The sequence below is a fragment of the Pseudonaja textilis genome, chromosome 3 (assembly GCF_049901715.1).
Source record: "Pseudonaja textilis isolate UNSWEBS1 chromosome 3, rPseTex1.2, whole genome shotgun sequence".
NCBI classification, from domain to species: domain Eukaryota; kingdom Metazoa; phylum Chordata; class Lepidosauria; order Squamata; family Elapidae; genus Pseudonaja; species Pseudonaja textilis.
This window is the reverse complement of record NC_141992.1, coordinates 31,540,747-31,564,537: the sequence shown is the minus strand read 5'-3', so window position 1 is coordinate 31,564,537 and position 23,791 is coordinate 31,540,747. Positions and strand designations below refer to the sequence as shown.

The 23,791-nt window shown below is 37.7% G+C and overlaps 1 protein-coding gene across 9 annotated transcripts in view; it reads left to right on the top strand.

Moving 5' to 3' along the window:
* Window positions 1-1,753: 1,753 nt before the first annotated feature.
* Window positions 1,754-23,791, top strand: part of RALY (RALY heterogeneous nuclear ribonucleoprotein) — a 258,358-nt gene continuing 236,320 nt past the window's right edge. For 4 of the 9 annotated variants that reach the window (XM_087929154.1, XM_087929153.1, XM_087929152.1 and 1 more), the window contains exon 1: window positions 1,754-2,327. The gene's annotated coding sequence lies outside the window, so the exon portion shown is untranslated. The remainder of the gene's footprint in view (window positions 2,328-23,791) is intronic. The other 5 variants (XM_087929149.1, XM_087929150.1, XM_026697636.2 and 2 more) reach the window with 2 other exon arrangements.

Sequence of the window (23,791 nt, the reverse complement as noted above, 5' to 3'; positions counted from 1 at the left end):
GTACTTCCTGGTCCAAAAAAGCTCCATGGGAAGTTTTTCTTCACAATGCCTTTCCTTAAGAATTTATGGAAGTGCAGGAAGCCAGGCAAATTGCAGATGAAGAGACTGGATTATGATGATTTGGTTGCAAAGCAGAGATGTTTAGCCTGAATTTGGCATTTTTACCCACCTATCCAGTTCTTCCCAAAACCTAGGACAGGGAGATGTTTGGTTATGTTAAAGGAATCATCACGGAATGTAAGCTGTTCTAGATAAAGATGTCTTTTGCAATTGACTGGAGGTAATTTATAAATGTTGACGGTGTTCAAGTGGTGCTCCAGCTATTTTGGGGTTGCAGCCAAGGTACCTATTATTATTGGTACTACTTTTGCTTTCTTTTACCACAGTCATTCCACTTCTGTTGCTGATTTTCTCCAGTTCTTTTACTTCTATTCTATTCCAAAGTATTATTTGTTGTTATTGCCCATGCTACTTTATCGTGCAGATGTAGTTAGCCTGTGAAGACTGGAATTGCCCAGATGTTAACTGCCCTGATTTCCTCCAGAGTTTGGACTTTAAGGTATTCTTCACTTTCGTGATGGTATTCCCTTCTAGCCTTCGTCTTGACTTCAGTGTGCTTTGATGTTATCAGCTTGAAGGATGCCCAAGGATTTGTAGTGAACCTCTTCATCCAGATTCTTGATGTTATTTCTGTAGGGCATCTTGATTCCTTCAGTTTTCACTATTTTTTTCTGTGGATGGTAAAGGTGATCCATGTATCCAGTCCAAATTGCTTGCATTATCTTGATCATATATCTATATATAGACAATATACAGCAGCAATTCTGTTTCAGATGGTGTTTTTCCATATAGCTTCAAATTGTTTATATACAGAAGGTGGGATAGCCTGACAGGTGTTTTTGATAGCTGTGGCCCAGTGGTGGGATTCAATTTTTTTTTACAACCAATTCTATGGCTGTAGCTTAGTGGGTGTGGCAGGGAAAGAGGTGGTATTTGCTGGTTCTCCGAACTACTCAAAATTTACGCTACCGGTTCTCCAGAACTGGTCAGAACCCGCTGGATAGCATCTCAGCCGTGGCTTGACTTGTTCAATACTGTCGACAGAGGAATCAGTGCAACGACAAACAGTGGTGACAGTGAGTCTTCATGAAAGATTCCTGTCTTGATATTAACCTCTCCCAGCCTATCATCCTTGAGCAGCAGCAATATCTTCCAGGGAGCTCTGCACAAAGCTTCTGGTGTTTCTACTGTTATATCTGGATTATGTCATGGGGCAAATTCCTTCCCTGGGTGTTTATATGCCAGCAGGCAACGGCACCAGTTACAAAAGAAAATGTTGGAATTTACACTGTGGTGCTAGAACACATCCTTTGTCATTTGGGTATCAATCTTTCCTTCTGGGCCAATTCATAACAAATGATAAGAACAAGAATAACCACTTCTGTGACTTTCTTCCAAATTATCTTTTTTTTTTTTTGTTAATTAGGACAGGTGGCAAAAGATAGGGTATTTTTTGCTGGAGGGGGCGGTTTTGCACAGTCCCACTTAAAACGCTGCTTTTTACACCGTGGAGAGGTTCGACTTCGCTGCCCCTTCTCCGAAAAACCAGACCCTCCTCCGCAGCGGGCATCGCTTCCTTTGGTTCCCCCCACCCCGTCGTCAGGCCCCCAGCTCCGCCCGCTTCAAGATCCGACGCTTTCACCAATCCTCCTGTCACAGAAAAGACACAGAGGAGGAACTGGCAGGACTAGAGGTTGGAAGGGCGATTCCTCCGCTGCCAAGTCCGAGGAATCGCACCAAGCCGCCCTCAGCGAATAAATCTCTGCCTCCTTTTCCCCTCCCGGTTTCCCTCCCCGCCGCCTAGTATCTTCAGGAACGGACTTTTTCAAAATTAGGCATAGGGGGAAGACGAGGTGTTTTGCAGAGTCAGGACCTTTGGCGCCCACCTACAACGCCCTCTCGTTTCTTCCAGCAATCCCCACCTCCACCTTTTTGAAGAGTCCTTTGACGGGCTTGCTTTGCGGGGTTTCCCTCCGGCAAGAAGCCTGGAAGCTGCAGAGGTCTGCGGTCCTCCGACCCCCTCCCGGCCCTAGGAATGGTGCGTTCTGCTGAAAGGCATCTTAGCGCCAGGAGTCTCAGCCCTGCCAGTGTGTTCGCAGTTTGGTAGAGTTGGCGGCGGCTGCTTACCCGGGCAAAGAGCGATAGCTTTGGCTGCTGCGGGGCTGTTACTGTGTCTTGGTGGTGGCTCACTTCCTCTTTCCTCCTTCCCTGTCTTCTTTCACTCACTTCTTCTTTGACATTTTTACTTCTGAAAATTTTCTTGCTTGGTGAGTATTTTTTTCCCCTTCTTCTCTCCAACCGCTTTTCCTCCATTTACTTTTTTCAGTGACCCAGAAAATATTATTTTTTTGTTGTTGTGTTGGTTTTGGTTTTGGTGTTTTTTTTTTAAAAAAGAGACTAGCTTTCCCCCGCTTTTTGGTTTGTTTGCTATGCCTTCCATGTGGAATCAAGCAGCTGATTTTACTTTTTTTTTGGGGGGGGGGCATCCACCTCCCAACTAATTTTTCCTTTGCTTAATCTTGTTCTGTTTTTTCTCCCTTTAAAATGATGTACTGTTTTTAAAGCTTGTCTTACCCTTCTGCCATATTTTAAACACCCATGTATTTTCTCTTCAAACGTTTGACTTAACATGTGTGGCTTTCTTTGTCTTTGAACTTTTACATTTTTTGTTTCTTTATCATTAAAGTCTTTTTAGTTCTTGTATCTGATCATTGCAGTTTCTTGGATTGATTTTTGTAAAGAATTTGGAGGAATTTCTCAGAAAAATATTTTTCCGTTTCTCCTTTTTTTAAATTGCTTCTTGCAAATTGGATTTCAAATATGTTTACATGATGTTGTGAGTCCATACTTTCTGCTTGATTTAAGTCCCATCAAAGGGGCAAAGAAAATAAATACCAAAAGAAAATAGGCAGGCAACTGGAAGGGTTGGGGGTAAAGTTTTCTACCGACTCTTCAAGACACCAAAATAGAGTAATAAACCAATTTATGTATAAGAGAAGCACCAAAGATAATATAATAAAAAATCCTCACAACCTTTTATGCATTGGTATGAATACTAAACTGCATTTGATGATAGTGTGTTGACTTATTTGTGTAATGTATTGCTTGCCAGCTTATCCCTGGTACCTTACAGCTTTATGGATGCAAGAATTAGAATTTTAAGATGAAATCTATTAAGATTTCTAAATCTAGATTGTTCTTGTCCAGTATTACTAGAGCTCTCGCTGAATGATCTGATTTCTGATTCTGTGATCTGTGTTTGAATGCTGAGAATGCTGAGAATAAATATTGCAACAAGTAAGCAGCACATGCTTTTCCTCAGAAACTGTAAAGTTATGCAGGTTAAACTCCTTTTCTGTTTAGTCTCATGTTCTCTGCTGTATTTGGCAATGTTTCCTGTCTCCTTTCCTATCACTCATTTAAACATCAGGTGCCAGGGGTTGCTCATAAGATGTTCTGCATACTATGCCTGCATTTAATTAATGGCCTGTTTTGTTATCCTACTTTATTATGAAAGGAAATATTTCTTTACTGCTTAGTACTATTTTTAAAAAGTATTAAAGTTTTATTTACCCACCAGACTGGCAGAAACCCTCAATAAGTGCAGAGATGATGTAACTGAATAACACTAGTAACTGGCCTTGCCCCAAGGTTATAGAGTGAACTGCACTGATATATGAACATTGTTCACTTGCATCTAATCAAGCTCATAGTAATTACTTCACTGCCCTTTCAATGTGAAGGTTTCATCTTGTTTCTCAGAAATGTGTGGCTTACTAATTGCAACAGGTACATGTTATCATAGATTTACACAGTCGAGTGCAGCTTGCACAATTAAATCTGGAATATATGATCTTTCCCAAGCAAAACGTGTTTATGTAACACTACAGAACATGAGCCTTCCTGAATTTTGCTTAAAGCAACATTGACTACCTTCTAATGAATTTAGAATAATTTTAGCCTCACAACAACTTTGTACATAGATCAGGGTGAGATAGTGACTTGCTCCAAGAGACTTCATAGCCTGCTGCATCTGAACATGCATCCCTTAGTCAAACCAGCACTCCAGCTTTTACACAGTTCTTTAGTTCCACAAAAAATATTAAGTATGTATTGGATATAGGATGCATGCTAGTATTCCTATGGTCAGTTAGAACACCATCATATTGTTGTCTCCTACAGATAGAAACAATATGAAACTGCTTTGTCTCGACTGGCAAAAGTTTACATTTGACAACTACCTTTCCAGAAATGGCAATAATAGAATATTACTTTACTTGCAGTCAAAACAAACTGAGTCTCAAGCATAATTTCATAAAAAAGGAACAGGCTTTTTAATTAATTTGCCATCTAAAATCACATAAATATGCCAAGAGTATCCATGAACTCTTAAACTAAACAATGTATGAAAGATTGATGGGCTCATGCTCCCATTTTTAAATATGCCTGGTTTGTCAAGCATGACTGTGCTGATGGGGAAATGACAGCCTTGAGAGCCAAATTTAAAGTACATTCAACAAAACAGATCATGAAACTGTGGCCCATACTTCAACCCAGCTAGTTTACAAGCTGGGATATACAGGACATGCTATGAAATTGTGGCTTTTTGTTTAGCTGAATAGATTTTGCTGTTGTGTTTGATTTAGCTATTTTAGGTGAGTCGTTCCTGCTCTTTTGTTTTTTGGAAGAGCTAGAAGGGTTTTTTTAAAAAAATAAAATCTGAAATCTATTTTACTGCAACAAATGAATAAAACCTGTTGGTACAAGAAGTTGATGCTCAGTATTTTTAAATTCCATTGATTTTAGTGGGAAGAGGTAAGGCATGGCACATCATCCTGCTGAAAGCTAGGGAGCTTATTTTCAATAACTTTGGTCATATCATTAAGAAGTGTTTGTAAGATGTAGAGAGACAGCTGCTATCAGTGGCTTGTCACTGGTATTCATGTTTATATATTTGTGTTGATGTTGCAACACAAACCAAGAAGTGGGCTTGGTTAGAATGGAAAGCATTTCTCCCAGAGCCATACAGTTTAGCCCAATGGTCTTCTGCTTTCTAGCAAAATGCCACCTTACAATCTATATCTCAAGGTAAAGTTGTAAACAGATTTTAAGGGACTGACAAAGAGCATTAATCTAATTAAGACAGGCACTTGAAAAGAAGGATAATAGCCAAAGATGTTTAGGATATATTATCCAATGGCTCGAAAGGTTTGCCAACAACAGCAAGTGTGCGAAGAAGTGGACCAAATATCAGGAAGGAAGGAAGGAAGGAAGGAAGGAAGGAAGGAAGGAAGGAAGGAAGGAAGGAAGGAAGGAAGGAAGGAAGGAAGGAAGGGACAGATTTTTCCCAAATGATGATGGAAGGGAAGAGGATTAGGATGGTATAGGCACATGTATATACATTATGCTTTTTGGGCAAACTAGTTGTCTAATTTCAGTTGTCTAATTCCCCTCAAAGAATATGAAGGGAAAATTAATACTTTTGATGGAGAATATCACTTTATTTGACAGAAAAATGTGAGGTAACTTGATCCTTAAAAAATATCAATAAAAGAGGCCTTGAATCATTCAGTTACCAATTCAATAAAAGTTTGTATTTATTTACCACAATGGAAAATTCAAACCTTTAACTAAATGTAAAGATCACATTAATAAGAACAGTGTAGTATTTGTATATAAAATAACAGTAACTCCTTGATGAGTTGGAATTTTTCAAGATATGTAGTGTTGTTGTCAAATAGAACAATATTATTATCCCTATTATCAGAAAGATCGTGTATGTAGATTGCAAGGTGTGGTGACACAAATGAAGAGTTTCTTTCCCTTGGAATATGACTAATGATAGCCCCAAATCTTAAAATGGGAGGCAACTCTGTTTAGAATTAAACTTAGTAAAATGTCATCCCAAACATAAGCTGGGATCCTAAATTGTATTAAATATAATTTATGTAGCCACAATTGGTTGAATTCATGCAACACACCAAGCTGTGAAATATAGTTTACAATAATTCTGTGACATTTTTCTGATTATCTAATAATGGGCTTCATTCCAGTTGCCCTGGCAAAATTTAAATTTAAATTATATGTGCCTCAATGTTGCTTTCCCATTTTTATTCTCAACAAACAACCTGGTATGTGCAAGAGTTTCCCCAGAATTTAACTTTACCTCACTGCTGAATTAGGATGCCTTTTACCCATCTCTAAGTAGGCAGAAAAGAATAACTAGCAGGTTTGTTTCTATTCTCATTGACAATCCTTCCCCTTGATCTGTGACTTCTCTTTTAGAGTCATTGCCAATCACCTGACTTCCTTCTAAGATAAAATATAATAAAGCTTAAGAGATTTGAAGCGTCTTGAGATTGCCCTTGGAGGAGTTAAGAGTTAAGGAGAGAACACTATTTTAATCCTGGTATATTTAAGGTTGACTTAAGCCTTTGTCACTGAAGAGCTGTGGATTAGATGAGAGCGAAGTCAGGGAACACAGCAGAAAAAAGATGTTTCCAAACTACACTTGTGCTATAATTAGGCCCTTATAGGGGTACAGCTAAGAAATTGATCATTGTGTTGTTGTTTTTTTAATGGGCTGAAATACAATCTGTATTTCTATAGATCTACAGGTTTTAGTTTCCTTGGTTTTACCAACAAAAAATCAAATGATTTGCTTGGGAACAATGCATTTAGCTAACAAAGCAGTGTATGCTAACAGTGAAAAAGAAGTCAAAATATAGGGAAGTTTGCAATAAGGAACTGAAGAGGTGTAGCTTTTGCACATATTGCCTGCGCAAAGGCTTTCCAATTTCACAAAAATGCTAGGCAAAATATCTTAAGTTAAAAACAAACCATTTTCTTCTAACACAAAGCTGTAATAAGATTGTTAAAATATAATCCCAACCCTACACTTTTCATACCTATATTTATAGGAGTCAATCTGTTGAATTCATGCTGATCTACATAATCTAAATCTATTTAAATGGTAGAGGGTTTGGGGGGAAATGTTCAAATGTTAATAGGTACAGTGTAGATATATTTTCAAACCTAAGAGATGTCATCTCCCTATTTGTTCCCCACCCTCTCAATCCCTTAAGCTATTGCATTTGAAGAAGTCAAAGGTTCTGTTTTCAACTAGCCCCAAAGAATGCCAATGATAAGCTTTTATTTTAGAAGTTGCCCTCTTTCATTAAATTGATCTCTCTATTATATGAGAGCACAGAGCTGTTGGTGAAATGGTTCATTGTTGCATATCGTTTCCTCGGGTATTTAACATCTTACAGGTTCAACTGACTGATCATTTCAAAGGCCTCGACTATAATACATACAGTAGAGGTAAATGAGAAGCTTGCATTGCCAATTGCTTTTTTTTTTTTTCAAAAATGCAATTTTGCCTCATTTTACAAAAGATTAGGGTGAAGCATTGCAAGTTTCATTAAGCAGAAACTTCTCACATGTTCAAGTTTTGGCAAAGTATTAGAAAATTGGTATTTAGCTGGATGTGTTGCAGAGATGCAAAAGTGATGTATGCTAATTCACATAAACAGCATGGAAATAGTTTTGTAAAAAAATATTAATTGACACTTCCCACTTTTTTAATCATAGAATTGCTTGTTCTTTTGGTCCATTTGCAGTCTACTGAACCATTCAGGAGTAAATTAATTGAGTGCTGAAAACTCCTAAAAACTATCCTGAAATCACCCTCTTAGCTTGTCAGTAGAATGCGGCTTCATTCACTTTAACATTGAGTTGATGAAGCACTAATGCTCAGTCATCATGTGAAATCTTATGCTGTACCATCTCATCATGCTGTGACTCACACCTCAGTGCATCCACAATTTCCATAAAAAGGTACTGGTTTGAAAATAAGTGATATGAAAGCTTTGTCTGTGATATTCCCACAAACAATTTGTCAAATTGATGTTGCAGCCACCAAGTGGCAAACCTGCATGCAAATAAAACTTGGATTTTAAGTTAATGCTTTAATATTCCATCAAGGAGTTACCTGCTCTCCTCTATATGACAACAAAGGACTTTCCAGGGTTCTTCTTAGAACTAACATTCAGTACATTCCATTCTGAATATGGATAGAAGTTTTTTTGTGGAATGTATCTTATATTTTAAAATATTATCTATATAATTTTTGGAAAGTTAATGAACTAGATCAGCATTTTCCCTACTTTAGATAGCATGCCATATAGCTTTCGTTAGCCTCTGCTAATATCGTCAGTGTAAACTACCATTAAAGAGATATTTGCCTTTATGCATATCTCTGTGTGTGTGTGTGTGTGTGTGTGTGTGTCCATCACACTGTTCTATTTCAAGGTAAATATGCAAAGTACAGAAAATGAGTAAGAAAAATAGTAAGCCAAAAAGTAAAGACATAAGATAATAAAAGGACACAGAGTTAAAGTTTGTCTACAACAACATATGCCTTTCAATAACTTTCTGTTTGTACAATGTATCTTTATTTCTACTTCATATATTGATTTTTCTTCCTTTTTTAACAAATGTCTTAACATCCAAGCACAAGTTGCTTGATCTTGCTTTTTTCTCAACCCATTCACTCTTCTTTTATCCATATGTGTGTGTGTGTGTGTGTGTGTGTGTGTGTGTGTGTGTGTATGTAGGTCTAGGTGTATTCGGGTCTTTTCCCGGGTAAGATTAAGAGTATCTTGGCGACGTTTCGGTGAGGTCCCACTTGCCATCCTCAGGCTGGTGCTTTCGGCTTCATGCCAGTGCAAGCAGTGTGTGATCGGAGCTGCCGTCTCTCTATAAATACTGGTGGTGGGGGCTGGTGTGCTGGGCTGGTTGGCTGCGCTGCTGCCTCTTGATTGGTTGATGGAGTTGATGTTGGTATAATGGGCTATGTGATGGCCTTGTGAGTTTTGTTGTGGAGATATCCTGGATCTTGTGCTGTAATCTCCTGGGTCGTTTGTTTTGTAGTGATCTTTTTTCATTAGCCTCTTGTGTTTTCATGGCTTGGGTAATGGGTTGTGTGATGGGCTTGCGAGTTCTTTTGTTGTGGTATCCTGGGTCCTACATTGTAATCTCCTGGGTTGTTTGTATTTTGATCTCTTTTCCATTAGCCTCCTGTGTAGTAACGGCTTGGGTAATGGGTTGTGTGATGACCTTGTGAGGCCTATTGCTGTGGTATCCTTGGTCTTGTGCTGTGATATCCTGGGTCATTTGCTGTGTTGCAACTTCTTGAGTTCTTGTGGTGTAATTTTCTGAGTTTTCTGATGTGATATCTTGAGCGGGTGGCTGTGATGTAGCATTCTGGGTTTTAGTCTGGCTTCGAGTTTGGAGTCTGGGTCTATGTTCTTGGTGTGTGTCAGCTTGTTTGGTTTTAGGGTCGGGGGGTGCCACAGCTGGCGAGGCAGCCGTGGTCTGTTTTCTGGATGGTGGTTGTCCTTCATTCATAGCATGGGCTTGGGCCTGGGTCTGATGAGGGGGATTGGCGGTGGTGTCCTGTGTGGTTTCGGGTCTGGTGTTGGTTTTCATGGCTGGGACTCGTTTGTTCATGAGGGCTAGCTTCCAGATGTCTGGTAGGTGGGAGGTATCATCCTGTCTATTCATGTTATGGGGGTGTTTCTCTATCTCAATGGCTTCCCTGATTATACTCTTGCTGGAGTGTTCAGTGTTGGATATTAATTTGGTTCCTTTGAAATTAATTTCATGTCCTGTGGCTTTAAGGTACTGGAAGAGGGAGAAAGTATTTTCTTCTCTTCTGACTGCGTTTTTGTGTTCTGCGATGCGTGCATTTATTCTTCTGTTGGTTTGTCCAATGTATGTGGCTGGGCAATTGTTGCATGGCATTTCATAAACTCCTTGGTTTTCTAGCTGGATCTTGTCTTTGGGGTTTCTTAGGATGTTTTGGCCACGGAGTTTATCTGAGTTTACCACCCAGCACAGATAAACTCTGTGGCCAAAACACTAATTGCCAGAACCAAATGCCTGGCAGACAAGACACACATAAAGACTGAACCATGCATCCTGACTAAAGTACTGATAGCTAACAGCTTCCACAAAAGCAAAATCACCGGCTTGATCCACAAAACACACTGAGACATAATGGAGACCTAGAAGATGAACAGACCTATGGAACAGCTGTCCTGCCCTACATAAGAGGTACTACAGACAAAAGCAGTAAGATACTACGCAGGCATCACATCAAGACTGCCTTCAAAACAGACAGAAAAATAGCAGCCATCCTAAGAAACCCCAAAGATAAAATTGACCTGGAAAAGCAAGGCATATATGAAGTCCCCTGTGCATCATGCCCTGCCACGTACATTGGACAGACCAATAGAAGAATAAGTACCCGCCTGGAAGAACACAAAAATGCAGTAAAAAAGCTGGAACACACTTCCTCACTAGTCCAACACATGAAAGCCACAGGTCATAGCATCGATTTCAATGGCACCAAAACCCTAGCCACTATAGAAAACCCCAGATACATAATTATCAGAGAAGCCATAGAGATTGAAAAAAGACCTGAAAGCATGAATAGAAGAGATGATTCCACCAGACTGTCAATTATCTGGAAGCCTGCACTCACAAACAAAAAAAATCTCCACACCACAAGCCAGGCAAACACCTGGGCACAAACAGATCCCCCCTGATACCTCCAGCTCAAACACACCCCAACCAGGCACCCAGATGAAACCTAGCTAACTAATAAATGATAGCCATCCATTTACTCAGAGCCACGCTGCACTAAAAGCCTCCAATACAGGAACACAATGTTGCCAGCCAATCAAGACAAAAAAAGCCACAAAACAGACAGAAGATATTAGAAACACCAATCAAGCAGAACAGAGCAAACTCCAAGACCAATAAACACAGACCAAGACTCCCAACCAATTAGGATGAAGAAAAAACCATTCTGGTACAGCAGTAGGGTAGACCCAAATTTAAAACTGAAACGGCTTTGAAAGTCTGACTCACAGACGAACACAATACAGAAGCCTGATGATGGCAGATGAGATTCTGCTGAAACGTTGCTACAACTTTAAAAGCACAACTATAATGACGTGGGAAAATACCCGAACAAAGCTGAATACCATACATGTAAGTACCCACGAAAACTTAAGAAAACAAATATATATATATAGCCACTCACATTTCTATTCAACCTATGTTGTCCATCATCTCAGTCTTGACTATCAATCATCATCATTATCATCTTCATCATGTTTTTTTTTAATTTTTATTGGTTTTTAAAACAAACATAAACAAACAAAACATAAAAACATCAGGCCATCTTCCATATATGTACATACAGTGTGCCGGTTGGTTTAAAAATTATTTTGTGCTTCCATTTCGTAGTCTTCAATTACAATTACATTGTATATGATCTCATATTTTCAATCCAATATTAAATACATTGGTATCATTATTAATCATTTGACTATACTTTTATTCATTCATGCTTTGGAAAATAATCATATTTTACTTAATTTGTTTTGTGACAATTCATGTTATCATCCCAAATCTATCCTAAAAACATTTTGTAGATATAATAAGAAAAGAATACATCTTTATATATTTAGTATTTTCTAAAAATCTACATATTTTGTTACTATACTTTATTGTCTAACCATTGATAGAATAGATCCCAAACTTTATAAAATTGTTTATCATCCTGTTCTCTAATTTCAAATGTCAATCTGCTCATTTCAGCACATTCCAATATTTTCTTAATAATTTCCTCCTGTGATGGTATTTTCTCATTTTTCCAGTTTTTAGCAAATACAATCCTAGCCGCTGTTAATACATTTACAATCAGGTATTTCAAATCTTTACTATATATTTCAGGTAAAATTCCCAATAAAAGTATCTCTGGTTTCAAGTCTATATGCTTTTTGTCATTTTTTCCAACCACGTGTGGATTTTAGTCCAGTATTTTTTAGCATCCGCACAAGTCCACCACATATGGTAATATGAGCCAAGTGTCTGATGACATTTCCAACATTTTTCGGATTTATTCTTGAACATTCTTGCTATTCTTATACAAATTTTCTTTATATGCTGTTGACATTGTCATTTTATAATTTTGAGACCACAATTTTTGCCATTTCTCTAGATCAATCCCATATCCAAAATTCTTCCCCCAAGCAATCATAGTTTCTTTAACTTGTTCTTCTTCTAGTTTAATTTCTAATAAATATCCATACAATTTTTTAATCACCTTTTCATCAGTACCTGTCAAAATCTTATCTAAATCAGTCAGTTTATCATAGAAACCTTCTGTTTTAAAATCTTTATCATACCTTGAATGTATTTGCGCATATGAAAACCAATTCATCTTTATACCTTGTTCCTCTAGTTTTTATATAGATTTAAGTTCACCCTTTTCATTCAATATTTCACCATATCTAACTGTTTGTTCCTTTTTATATATTATAGGATAAGAAAATGCTTCAATAGTCCATAACCAGACTGGAATTTTCAAATAACATTGTCTTTTAACCTTCTCCCAGTTTATCTTCATCATGGTTGATACCTAGGATGCTGGCAGCAACTCATATCAAACATTAGTACCAGTCAGTTATATTTGTGATACATTTTTAAATGTTCAGCTGACTAAGTTTCATGTTTAATGAATAAAAGATATAATAATAATAATTTATACTGCTTATATTCTTAAATGCTTCCTTAATCATTCTTAGTTCCCTGGTTAAGACTTGAATTATTACATTTTACTAGTATTAGATTGTGAATCTAACTTTAGATTATCCACACTTAATAATTCATTAAATTTGAATACTCTCTGACTCTCAGTGATTCTGGGCAGCTCACAACAGTCAATCAAAGAACTTAAAATAAAACCAATTATACATTAAAGATAGAGATAAAAGAAGGCAAGAACAATGAATCTAGGGTATCTATTCAATTCCCACTGAGTTCAATTTATTTTTCTGGCATACATATTTCTCAATTCCATAGATACATAAAGATCAGAAGTTTACTCTTACACATAACCAATTTCATTTCTTTAGACAAATTTAGACATACTTTAGTTATATGTATTACCTGTATTATTGTACAATATTTCTACCAACATACACATGACAAAACATTTCTCCATCCATTTTCCATCTGTAGGGAATATTCTGTCACAGTTCCCAAAAACTCATCTAGTTGCTCCATGAATTTTGATATATAATTCACGATTGTTTAATATATTTTCCAATTAACACAAGTACGCTGGTCTTTGAGAGATTAATTTTATATCCATGCTCCTTATTGCATTATATAATCAGTCTAATAGGCATTGCAAATCATTAAGATTCTCAGGCAAATATACAGCATTAACTGCATACAAAAGTACATGTGTATTTTTATCCAAGTTGCACTCCTCAAATTACACTACAATCATTCCGTATGCAGTTAACCATGAATTCATTAAACATCCAAGGCAACTACTTGTTCAATATTGAAACATTTACAATTGCATTTATTCTAATACAGGTTATACTTTCATCAGACACCATTCTTATTGCATTCAGCAACCAATATTCAGCTACTGCATTTGCTCAAACCTTTTTATAAGTTAAACCGATTTACTTTATCGTACATTCTCTCTAACTCAACAAATGTACAATAATATTTATTTATCATATTCATACTTATCTCAATAACCTGCTGAACAGCAAAAATCCAATATGCACATCTCTTGCCCAGCATAAACTTTTATATATTTCCAAATTTTGTTCAGCTCCCTGTAGGTTTTTCCATTCACTTATTCACTTTTCCTTTATATGTAGTCTTCACATAGACCCATTAAGTTGCACAGCCACCTTACAAGTATAAGCCACATTCATATTTTCATATTTCTCCAGTTGCACGTTTGCCTCATCCATGGGTGTTCCAGCATTATATTATTTGAAGAAAGTAAGAAAATCTTTTATTTGCAGCATTTATTCTCATTTACACCCTTTTTATTTTATTATTGCACTATGCATCTCTCACTTTTTTTGTCAATATTTCTCTATGCATCCTACTTTGTGTATCCTATTTGCATAATACCACATACTTTGGTAGCACTTTGTAACACACTGCTTTTCACTCTTCTGTAAGTAGCTTACACCTCCTTATTTAATCTAACTTCTAATAAAGAATTAATAAATCCTTTATAAAAAAATTATCTTGTAATAAAATATTTATTCATAAAGGATTTGTATTTTCTTTTCCACAATTCTTATACTTTCTTCTATTACTTTCATTTCTTTCTCTTTGGGCTTTTGTCCAACTCTTGAGTGAGCAGAATAAATGCCAGCATTTATCGTGATCACTTCACTTTTTTGATCCATATTATTTTTCCATCTGTACATATGAATAGACTTAAATGACATATGTAAAAGAAATATACTTTTGTCTAATCAGACACTCACGAGTCACTGTTCTCATTCTTTCCCATATCATCCATTCATGTCACATAACAGAATTACTTTTCCTTCTGTATTTCTTCATTCAGAAAGATACACAGTTTGTATCTCCAATATGTAACATGCAACTAGTACCAGCCATATATTCCTGTATTCATAAGGATCCACAACTATTTAGCTGATGCCAACATATACATTATAACAGGTATATTAGCTTTTCATTCATAAACCTACATCTTCATTTCCCTGGATCCATTCAACCTTATACCATAGAATCAGAGAGTTTTGTTCAGATATATATCCTTCTTGTTAATTTCCTCTGTTTTTTCTCTGTCCTTTTATTTGTCTGTTCATGCTTTACCGATTACTACTCTTACATTCCAAGTTGCAATCTTCCATAAACTATGGGTGTCATCAAATGGCCCCATGATATTGATTCCCACCATGTATTGTGGCTTTGGTCAATTGAGACTTTCATGTAATGCTTTTTAGTAGAATGCAACAAAGAAAGGTTAGTAATGGTTTGGTCTAGTGGTTAAGGCCTTAGTCTAAAAACCAGGAGACCTGAGTTCAAGTCCTGTCTTAGCTACAAAAACCAGCTGAGTTACTGTCACTCTCTCTCAGGCCAACTCACTTCACAGGGTTGTTGTGAGGAGGAAAGGAGGAATAGTTATTTATAAAAATAATAAATGCAAAAATAAATATATAATACATATAGTCTATTAATTTTGAGGCATCTGGTGCCAGACTGTTTACGATCAAGAAACTTTCCACTGGAGCACATCAGAAAGGAAACACACTGAATTCTTTAACATCTATGAAGTGTGATATCACTGCATGGATCACTGTTAATTAGTGAGTTCCCTTAAATAAAAGTGCATTTTAGAAAGTGCCCCAAAAGTTTTTATTAAGATTAAGTCCAAAATGCATGTAGCGGCACTCACTTAGGCAGATTGCCAGACATCCTGTTTATTTTATGATTCTACCCAACAATTCTAATGAAATCAAAGCTGATTTTATCATACGTGACACATAGTGACCAACACCAATATTTCCTCACAGATGAACAAAAGGCTAGTAAACTATTAATATTTATTATTTTCCTACAAATGAGATAAAATACACTCTATCCATCCTTGAATTTGCAGAATGCTACATAACTGATATTTGCTGTTCTCAAACCAATCCCTGTTTTGCCTTTATTAACTTTGTCAGGGTCTGTTTCAACATAGTTTAAGTGGTTGGATTGAGCATCAAAAGAGTATTCCCCCCAAAACAGGGACTCTTCTAACCTCATTCCATCTCTTTTCACACTCCTCCTCAACCATCTCCTGCCTGCTCCTTCTCTGCCAATCTCCTGTGCTGCATCGTTCCATTCCAGATTCGGCACATGCTCTATTTGTGATGCATGAAAGCAAGCAGGCAATGGAAGAAGAGCCAGGCAGGATGTGCAAACAATGATGACAAGGTAGCTGCTGCAGAGACTGAGAAAGGAAAGTGCTGTGCTCCATGAGGGAATGCAAAGGACAAGGGGGAGTGTGTACAGACCCCAGCACATATGAATCATGATTACATCATTGCATGGAAGTTGTCAGTTTGGCATCATCATGGTTTGCTGCTCTGCTTAGCTGTTGGGTATTGCTGAGGGGCAGGTGTTTTGTTTCTTGACAGCCTGCTAGATTATATGTCCCCTGAAGGGCAGCACATGGAGAGTCTCCTCTCCCAATTTCTCAAGATGGGACCTGACTTGAAGGCTCCAGCTACCACACATGGACTACATTCCAGATTATTAAATGACAACAAAGACATACAGGCATTTCTAAATTGCCCAGATTTTTGTAACCCAAATATGCTAGCATGAGTTTAAAACTACCACAACAACCTGAAACTCATGTGTATAAATAAGTGAGAGTGGAGAGAAAATAAGTGGTTTGTCAGAGAATAATGTGCTGCTTATTGAGATTGACTGAAAAGAGAAATGCATTTTACCCAGGGATCCTGGGGCAATTTTGGCAAGAAACAGCACAGGTTAACTTATCCAAAATGCCAAACTGAAATACTTCATTACATTTAGAACATTCAAAAGAAACACATTTATAACAAAAAGAAAGTGCTCTGCCTCTGTGCCACTGTGATGTGTGCATGAATTGCAAAGAAAAGAATGCTCTGCAGCGTTTTGTTAGTTGACAGAAAGCTGTTAGAGAGTGACAAGAAAGGGCAGGAAACATCATCAGAAAGCTATAAAGGTTCAGTGAATTCATCTAACATTATGCTTCACTGATGCAGGTGGTGGCAACACTGTTTGTAGCCAGAGGTGTGTTTAGTTGTAAACACACTTTTCCTTTGTTTAACCATATCTCTTTCTCAATGTGTATTAATGGCCACCTAAGCTTTTAATTACCACTGTCCACTGCCCAGGCAGGTTCTCTCTCTTCTGTCTTTTACATCTGAGGACAGAGAGCGAGGAAGGAATGAGAAAAACTGCTCTGGGTCCCCACCATTATCCCTACCTAGTGTTACCTGTGAGCTGCCCAGACATTTACTTCATCATATTGCATTTGTTCTCTGCCCTGCCTGGGGAGCGAGGGAAAGAGGAAATGAAGAAAGAGTGAGCATTATGTAGGACATTAGAAAGGCTTTTGTCAAAGTCCTTCAACAAAGCTCAACTTAAATAAACTTTCTGGTATGTTATGAGGACTGAGCCCTTCATGGATTGGAAACTAGCTAAAAGAAAGAAACAGATGGGAAAAACAAATGTACGCTAAGATATTGCTTCTAGAAGTAGCTGGACTCCTGTGGCTATGCAATTGTTTTGCAGAGTTACGGAAGGCAGAAAGAAAGGAAAACAACATTTCAAAAATAAAAGAATTTCTGTCTTTCAGAAGAATATGATTTTTTAAGAATAAAAGTAACAAGAATCTATATTTTATAGGAAGTATGTTTCTTGTAGATATGACTTTCATTTTTTAGTTCAGGTTCTCAGGGCCATTCATTCAAATACATCATTTGGAACACAGTGGCTCAGCCTCAGCAACTATAAGATTTGTGGACTCAATACAAGACTGCTCACCCATCTCTAAATTGTTTGCTTCACTCTTAGTTTTTTTTTTCCTAAAACTTTCCACACCTACTAATACATTCCTTTCCATCTATTGCCAATGTTTATCAGCTTCAGCAACTTTAAGAGATGTGTGGACTTGAACCCTGTGGCTGGAGGAATACTGGGAATTGAAGTCCACACATCTTAAAGTTGATTGACACAGTTTTAGAATCATCTTTTTCAGAAATTCATCTGCACTGTAAATCTGCAACTGTGTGTATGTGTTTCTTTAGGGTTCCCCAAAATATTTATGTCCTCCCCATCTGTCTCAGTTGCTGCAAACTCCTGACCCCTTTCCAGGGCACTGGAGATTTTACAAGTTGAAAAAAAGGTCCAGGGAGCAGGCGATTTTATGCTATTTTAATACTAGTACAGTTTACAGATTGGGAAAAAGGTGAAGGCCCCAAGGTGGAAAATGAATATTGCCAGGATCTGCTCATGCTCTTGTTAAATGCAAGCTGGACAATACACCCAGTCCTAGCCACATATTTGCCAAAAGCTTGGCTGTATCCATTGCATTGTGGCTGTAATTCTGCTTCCTTATACTAGTGCTAAATCCATGGCCACAATTGCACATGTGGAAAAGGGATAGGACTTTGATCTCACAAGCCCCATCTCGACATTTTTGAAGTCCCAAAGCTAAAGCTAGGAAAAAAATCTCTACATTATGTTTTTCCTACCAGTTCTTATTCTGTTTCATACAAGAGAATTTGCTTTCAAGATGTCTTTTAAAATATATGCTTTCAATGAATTCCTCATGGGCTGAGCTTGGTGGCTTGTACTTCTTTAGTAATGAAGTGGTCAAGGGATGTAAGTTTTAATTTTGATTATAAAATTATTTCTTTCATTTCTCATACTTCAATTAAACCTACAAGGAAGAAGCTGTTTCCCCATAGGGAGGTTGATCACATAGTCAGGTCTTTAGACTGGATTTAGCATTTTTCTCACTATTGTCTATATATCAATGTTGTTGTCATGGTTGATTGAACAGTCAGTCAGATGTTTAGATGATTTGGCACTTTTATCCACCTACTGAGACCTTTCTTCCACTGGGAAAGGCAAATGTTGCTATTTGATGATGTGAAAGATATTGTTGCAGGATGTAAGATGTTCCAAGTAAAGCTCTGTTTTGCAGTTGACTGATGGTGATTTTATCAACGATGATGGTATTGAAGTGATGCTCCAGATATTTGGGGATTGCATTTATGATACATATTACTATTGGTGCCATCTATGCTTTCTTTTGCCACTGTCCAACTAACTTATATTTGCAAATATTTGTATTTTGTGATTTTATCCATTTCTTTTCTGTTCTCCAGATACTACAATGTATATTATTCAGATTATTTTGTCTTTTTTCTCAACAGTTGTTAAGTATGGGGTGTTGTGTGGCAGATGGCTATCTGTTTGAATTCTAAAGCCCAAGCCACTTTAACTTCAGTTTCTATTACGTTATCTATTTTGTGATCCCACTAGTTATGGTATTTCTTACAGATATTCAAATGCGCCACTGTTGCTACCTTGTAATGTCTTATTATTGTTTTGTATTTTTACCTCATCTTTTTAAATACATATTTTTGGTCAACTCATGGTGACAAATATATCTAATACCCAAGCCTCCCATTTTTGCCATAACAACGACCCTGTGAGGTGAATTGTACTGAGAAAGAGTGACTGGCCCAAATCACCCAGCCAATTTTCTTTCAAATTGGAAAGTGTAGCTTGTCCAAATGTTATCATAAGTAACCCATTTAATCAAGCAATTCTACAGCATACATTTTCTCAGCCCATTCTAGGGAGTCACAGGAAATTGTTGAGGATTTTCATGCAACAAAACAGTTATATAACTGGCTAGACTTCACAATAAAGTAACATTCTAGTCTGTTAAACTCGCAGGGCTGTCAAACTTGCCTCCCGCGGCCCAGATCAGGGGTGGGATGCTACCAGTTCAGCCCAGTTCTATAGAACCTGTAGCTGTGAAGAGCAGCTGATACCAAACCGGTTTGGTGTTTGGCCCACCCGCTTGCCCGGGCTCTAGGCTGTCCTTTATTCCCTGCTTTTCCCTCCTCATCTGCTTTGCATGGCACAGCTGAGGTTGAAAAAGCAGGAAACAAGAGGATTTTCAAATGCTGCGCACTAGAGCGGAGTGCTTGTCAGCTGTCCAGGCAGCACAGCTGGTTATTTCTTGCAAATGCTGCACACACAATTGTCCCCAGTTCGGAGAACTGGCAAATCGCTCCACTGGCTGGTCCTGCCCCTCCCCACCCACTCATTCCTTACTTGGCATGCGAACCATCCCAACTTGCCTGTTTTGGTAAGTTGCTATTTTTCCTCCCCGCCCCTCCACCCTGACCATTAGCTGTTCTGCTCTGCCAGGAGAATTAGATTAGCTAGAAAGCAGGAAATCCTTGGATTCCTTGCTTTCAAACTAATCTAAAAGCAGAGCCGAATCTTCATTAGGACTGAAGCTTTTCAGTGCAGACTAAGGTAGCCGATTGCAGATAGATAGATCTCTACGTTAATCTGTGATTCTGTGAGTAATTCAATCTGCCTGCCTGCTTTGCCTGCTTTTGGGTAAAAGTTGCTCTTTTTTTATAAAAAAATCAATATGTACATAAATATTTATAATATTTACATACAAGCCACACCCACAAATTAGGCCACACCCATAGAACCGGTTGTTAAGAAATTTGAATCGCATCCCTGGCCCAGATGCGTCACATACAGGCCATGCCCATGCCTGTTTTAGCAAAGGGGAAAAATGTCCTGATACGTCACATGATGCCGCTGTGATGATGCAAGTTTGACACCCTCGATCTAGTGGACCAAATCTCAAGATCACTTTCTTGAGAGATCATACATCTCTCCCATTGGCAGAGCTATTATCATTCCATATCATGATATTTTACAAAAAAGCATGAGAGGCTGGTAGGGAAAAGAAAGTTGCTTTTCAGAAATGAATATTTCTTTGTTTTGTTTGTTTGCTTGCTTTTTTACACTGCACTGCACTGCACTGTCTTAATTGGATTGTACTCCTATCACAAAGCAGCCCTCTAATATTCAGGTCCTTCTTGAAAATGCATGAAGGTTGGCCATTCATGCTCTGATCTCCTTTCACCCAGTCACATGACCACCAAGCCACACTCACCCACTGCAGATCCCTGTAAGTTGCTCTATGTAGGGTTGCCCTTGAAGTTTACCTGGGAACTTTAGCTGATGCAAAATACAGCTTTCCATGTGGTCAGTCTCAGTATTGGCATTTAATGCATTGCTACAAGAGTTACATTGGTTACTAATCTGTTTCTAAATGCAATTCAAAGTTCTCGTTGTCCCAATATAGCCTATAGTCTTGATATCTTCAGGACTACAGTACTTGTACCAAGTAAATTATGCTTGGCAAACAAAGGATGTCTGTTGAAGGCCCCCATCTATTAGAAATAGCAATAGCACTTAGATTTATATACTGCTTCACAGTGCTTTACAGCCCTCTCTAAGCTTACAGAGTCAGCATATTGTCTCCAACAATTTGGATCTTCATGTTACCCACCTTGGAAGGATGGAAGGCTGGGTCAACCTTGAGCCTGGTGAGATTTGAACTGCTAAATTGCAGGCAGGCAGCAGGCAGCAGAAGTAGCCAGCAGTACTGAACTCTAACCACTGCACCACCATGGCTCAAATGCAACAGGAAAGGATGTTGAGATTAACATTATTGGTGGAAGCTCCCATCTTCTAGACAGCTCACTCGAGAGAATGGTAGGACCTTCAAGAGACTTGTCAAGACTTGGCTTTTGGGGAAGGCCTTTGGCGATGAATCAGTTTAAGTGGAACTGGCATCACAGCATAGAATATATAATTAGTAACCAACTTATTGTCATTATTTTACCATTACTGATGATTATTTCTTGCTTTATTATGTACCAGTTAAAGTTTTGTTGGATTAAAGCAGTAAAATCTTATTAAAGTTTAAAATCTTATTAAAAATACAATTGTAATCATACCTTCTGCCATTTTCTCTCCTGGGTGTTCTTTAAACCATAGTCAATTGTAAATAAATTATTTCTGAAGAAATGTTTAACTGATCCATAATAGTTATGAAAAAAAAAAAATCTGAAATTATATACAAACCTATCTTGAATCAATTCACTCTCAGAGAAGTGAAGTTTATTTGCAGGGTGGGTGGAGAATCAGTTCCGCTGCTTAATGATGCCAGCTTAGTCATTTTATATATGTATTTCCCATCTTAAGGAATGTCAACTGTAATGGATCATAATGAATAATAAATTTATCTGTCCAAAAAGGGAATTCATGTTGTTCTTTTCCTTTTAGCAGTTGGCTGTAGCCACAAAATGCAACAAGCTAATACTTTCACTCCCAATTTTATTGGCACACCTATCTCCTTCCTTGTTAAAAGAACCCTTCTTGGAAGCAATCTAATGATCTGCAAGTGCCATTTCCACTGAAAACAGCTTCCAGGCCTCTCAGTCCCACTGCAGAATGTCTTCTTGACAATTTCTTCTCCAGAAGAAGAACACTAATTATGAACACAAGGGGACTGCAAAGGCAAATGTCTGACATTCAGGTGTAACATGCTAAACAGAATCTCAATGAACTATCAGGTATTTGAACGTTAGGAATAGTGAGTGTTACAGTAGAACACTCTCAGAAGGACAGAGAATAGTTACCTTTAGTTTCAGAATATTCAACCTGTTCCAGTCCTGCAAATAATAGAAATTCAACATGAATTCTTTGGTATGAGTAGATTGAAGTACTGTAGATATCCTTTTGATAGCTGGGAATTGTATGTAATGCTTTTTTAAATGCAAAGCACTGCTATGGGCAGAACTAATATCAAATGGAGCAGGATTTTATACGCTTATGGGTGGTGCTAGGTTTTCTTTATTTCTATTTTGGGGCTGTTTCTTAAATATTCTGAAGCCTATTTTAGGGCATACATTATGAAGTTTATACACTTCTTGTCTCCAATGGGTAGAAAATGCCATTTCAATTGACCATTACTCGATAGCTTTCAATGGCTAATAAAAGACTATTAATATCTGCCTTTTTATGCTAAATGTCAATGCATAAAGAAGATCTAGTTGAAAAAAAAGGACAGATTTCATTCAGCACACAGTGGTGAAATTCTAATTGGCATATTCTGACATTATGCAAGATTGAAATCCAGGTCAGCCCTGTCTGGGGCTCAGCATTGATATAGCAACATGGGATAGTAAATAATATTTAGACACTGGAATATTCCTGTGGTCTAGGAGGTTATGCACTTCTGCTTATTCATTCCATAGATATATACCTCAAAGCAATATGGGATGTGTGCCAAAAGTCACCCTCATTATTAACATCTTCTCTTTTCCACAGAACGGGATGTTCAAAGGAATCTTTGCACACTGAGAGTCTTTGGAAAAAGGAGGTGAAACTAAAGACCTACAATATTTTTGACAACAGTTTATCACACAGTGAGGGGGGGAAATGTCAGCCAGCAGTCTGAACAAACACGATGACATTCCCCAGCAAATTCAGGCACCAAAATCTATTAACTTCATTTTTACAGCCCAACTCAAGATGTCTCTGAATGGTATGCCAGAAACCTCATGCCAAAAAATAATAACTGGATTAGATTTCATTTAAGGATAATTAAATATCGTTAATAGGCCTGCGCCAAAGTTATTTGGTTAATTATTGTTTACTGCTGTCACATTAAAAATATAATTCAATTAAACATTTTTAGAGATCTCTGGGGGCTGTATTCAAACTTTGTGGAAAATCTCGGGTTGCATATCATGACCCTTCATTTTTGCCCCACTGTAATATGTAGCACATCTTATATCTTGTTCTGTTCACAGTAGGTTTAGTGTAGTGACATCCAGATGTGCAGAAACCTGAAATATGTACATAGTTTGGAGGAGCTATAAAACTTTGTCACTGATTTTTCTCGCTTCACTGAAGTAGAACCACCAAGGTTTTACATCTCTGTATTCATTCCAGAATTATATTGCTTGTTTTCTTCCTTTTAGCCTCTTTATTTTATTTGGTCCCTATCCAAGCCCAAAGTTTCATCATAATACACTGTGGACATGATCTATTCTCCTCCATGCTGCATTGAGCGCCCAGAATGGGTTGACTCCTTCCTATGACATCATAGCTGAGTCTGTACTAAGATATAAAAGCCAGCCCCCGGGAGAGACCCCAGCTTTTGACTCAGTTCCTTTCAGTCAGTAGCGTTCTGTTAGATAGC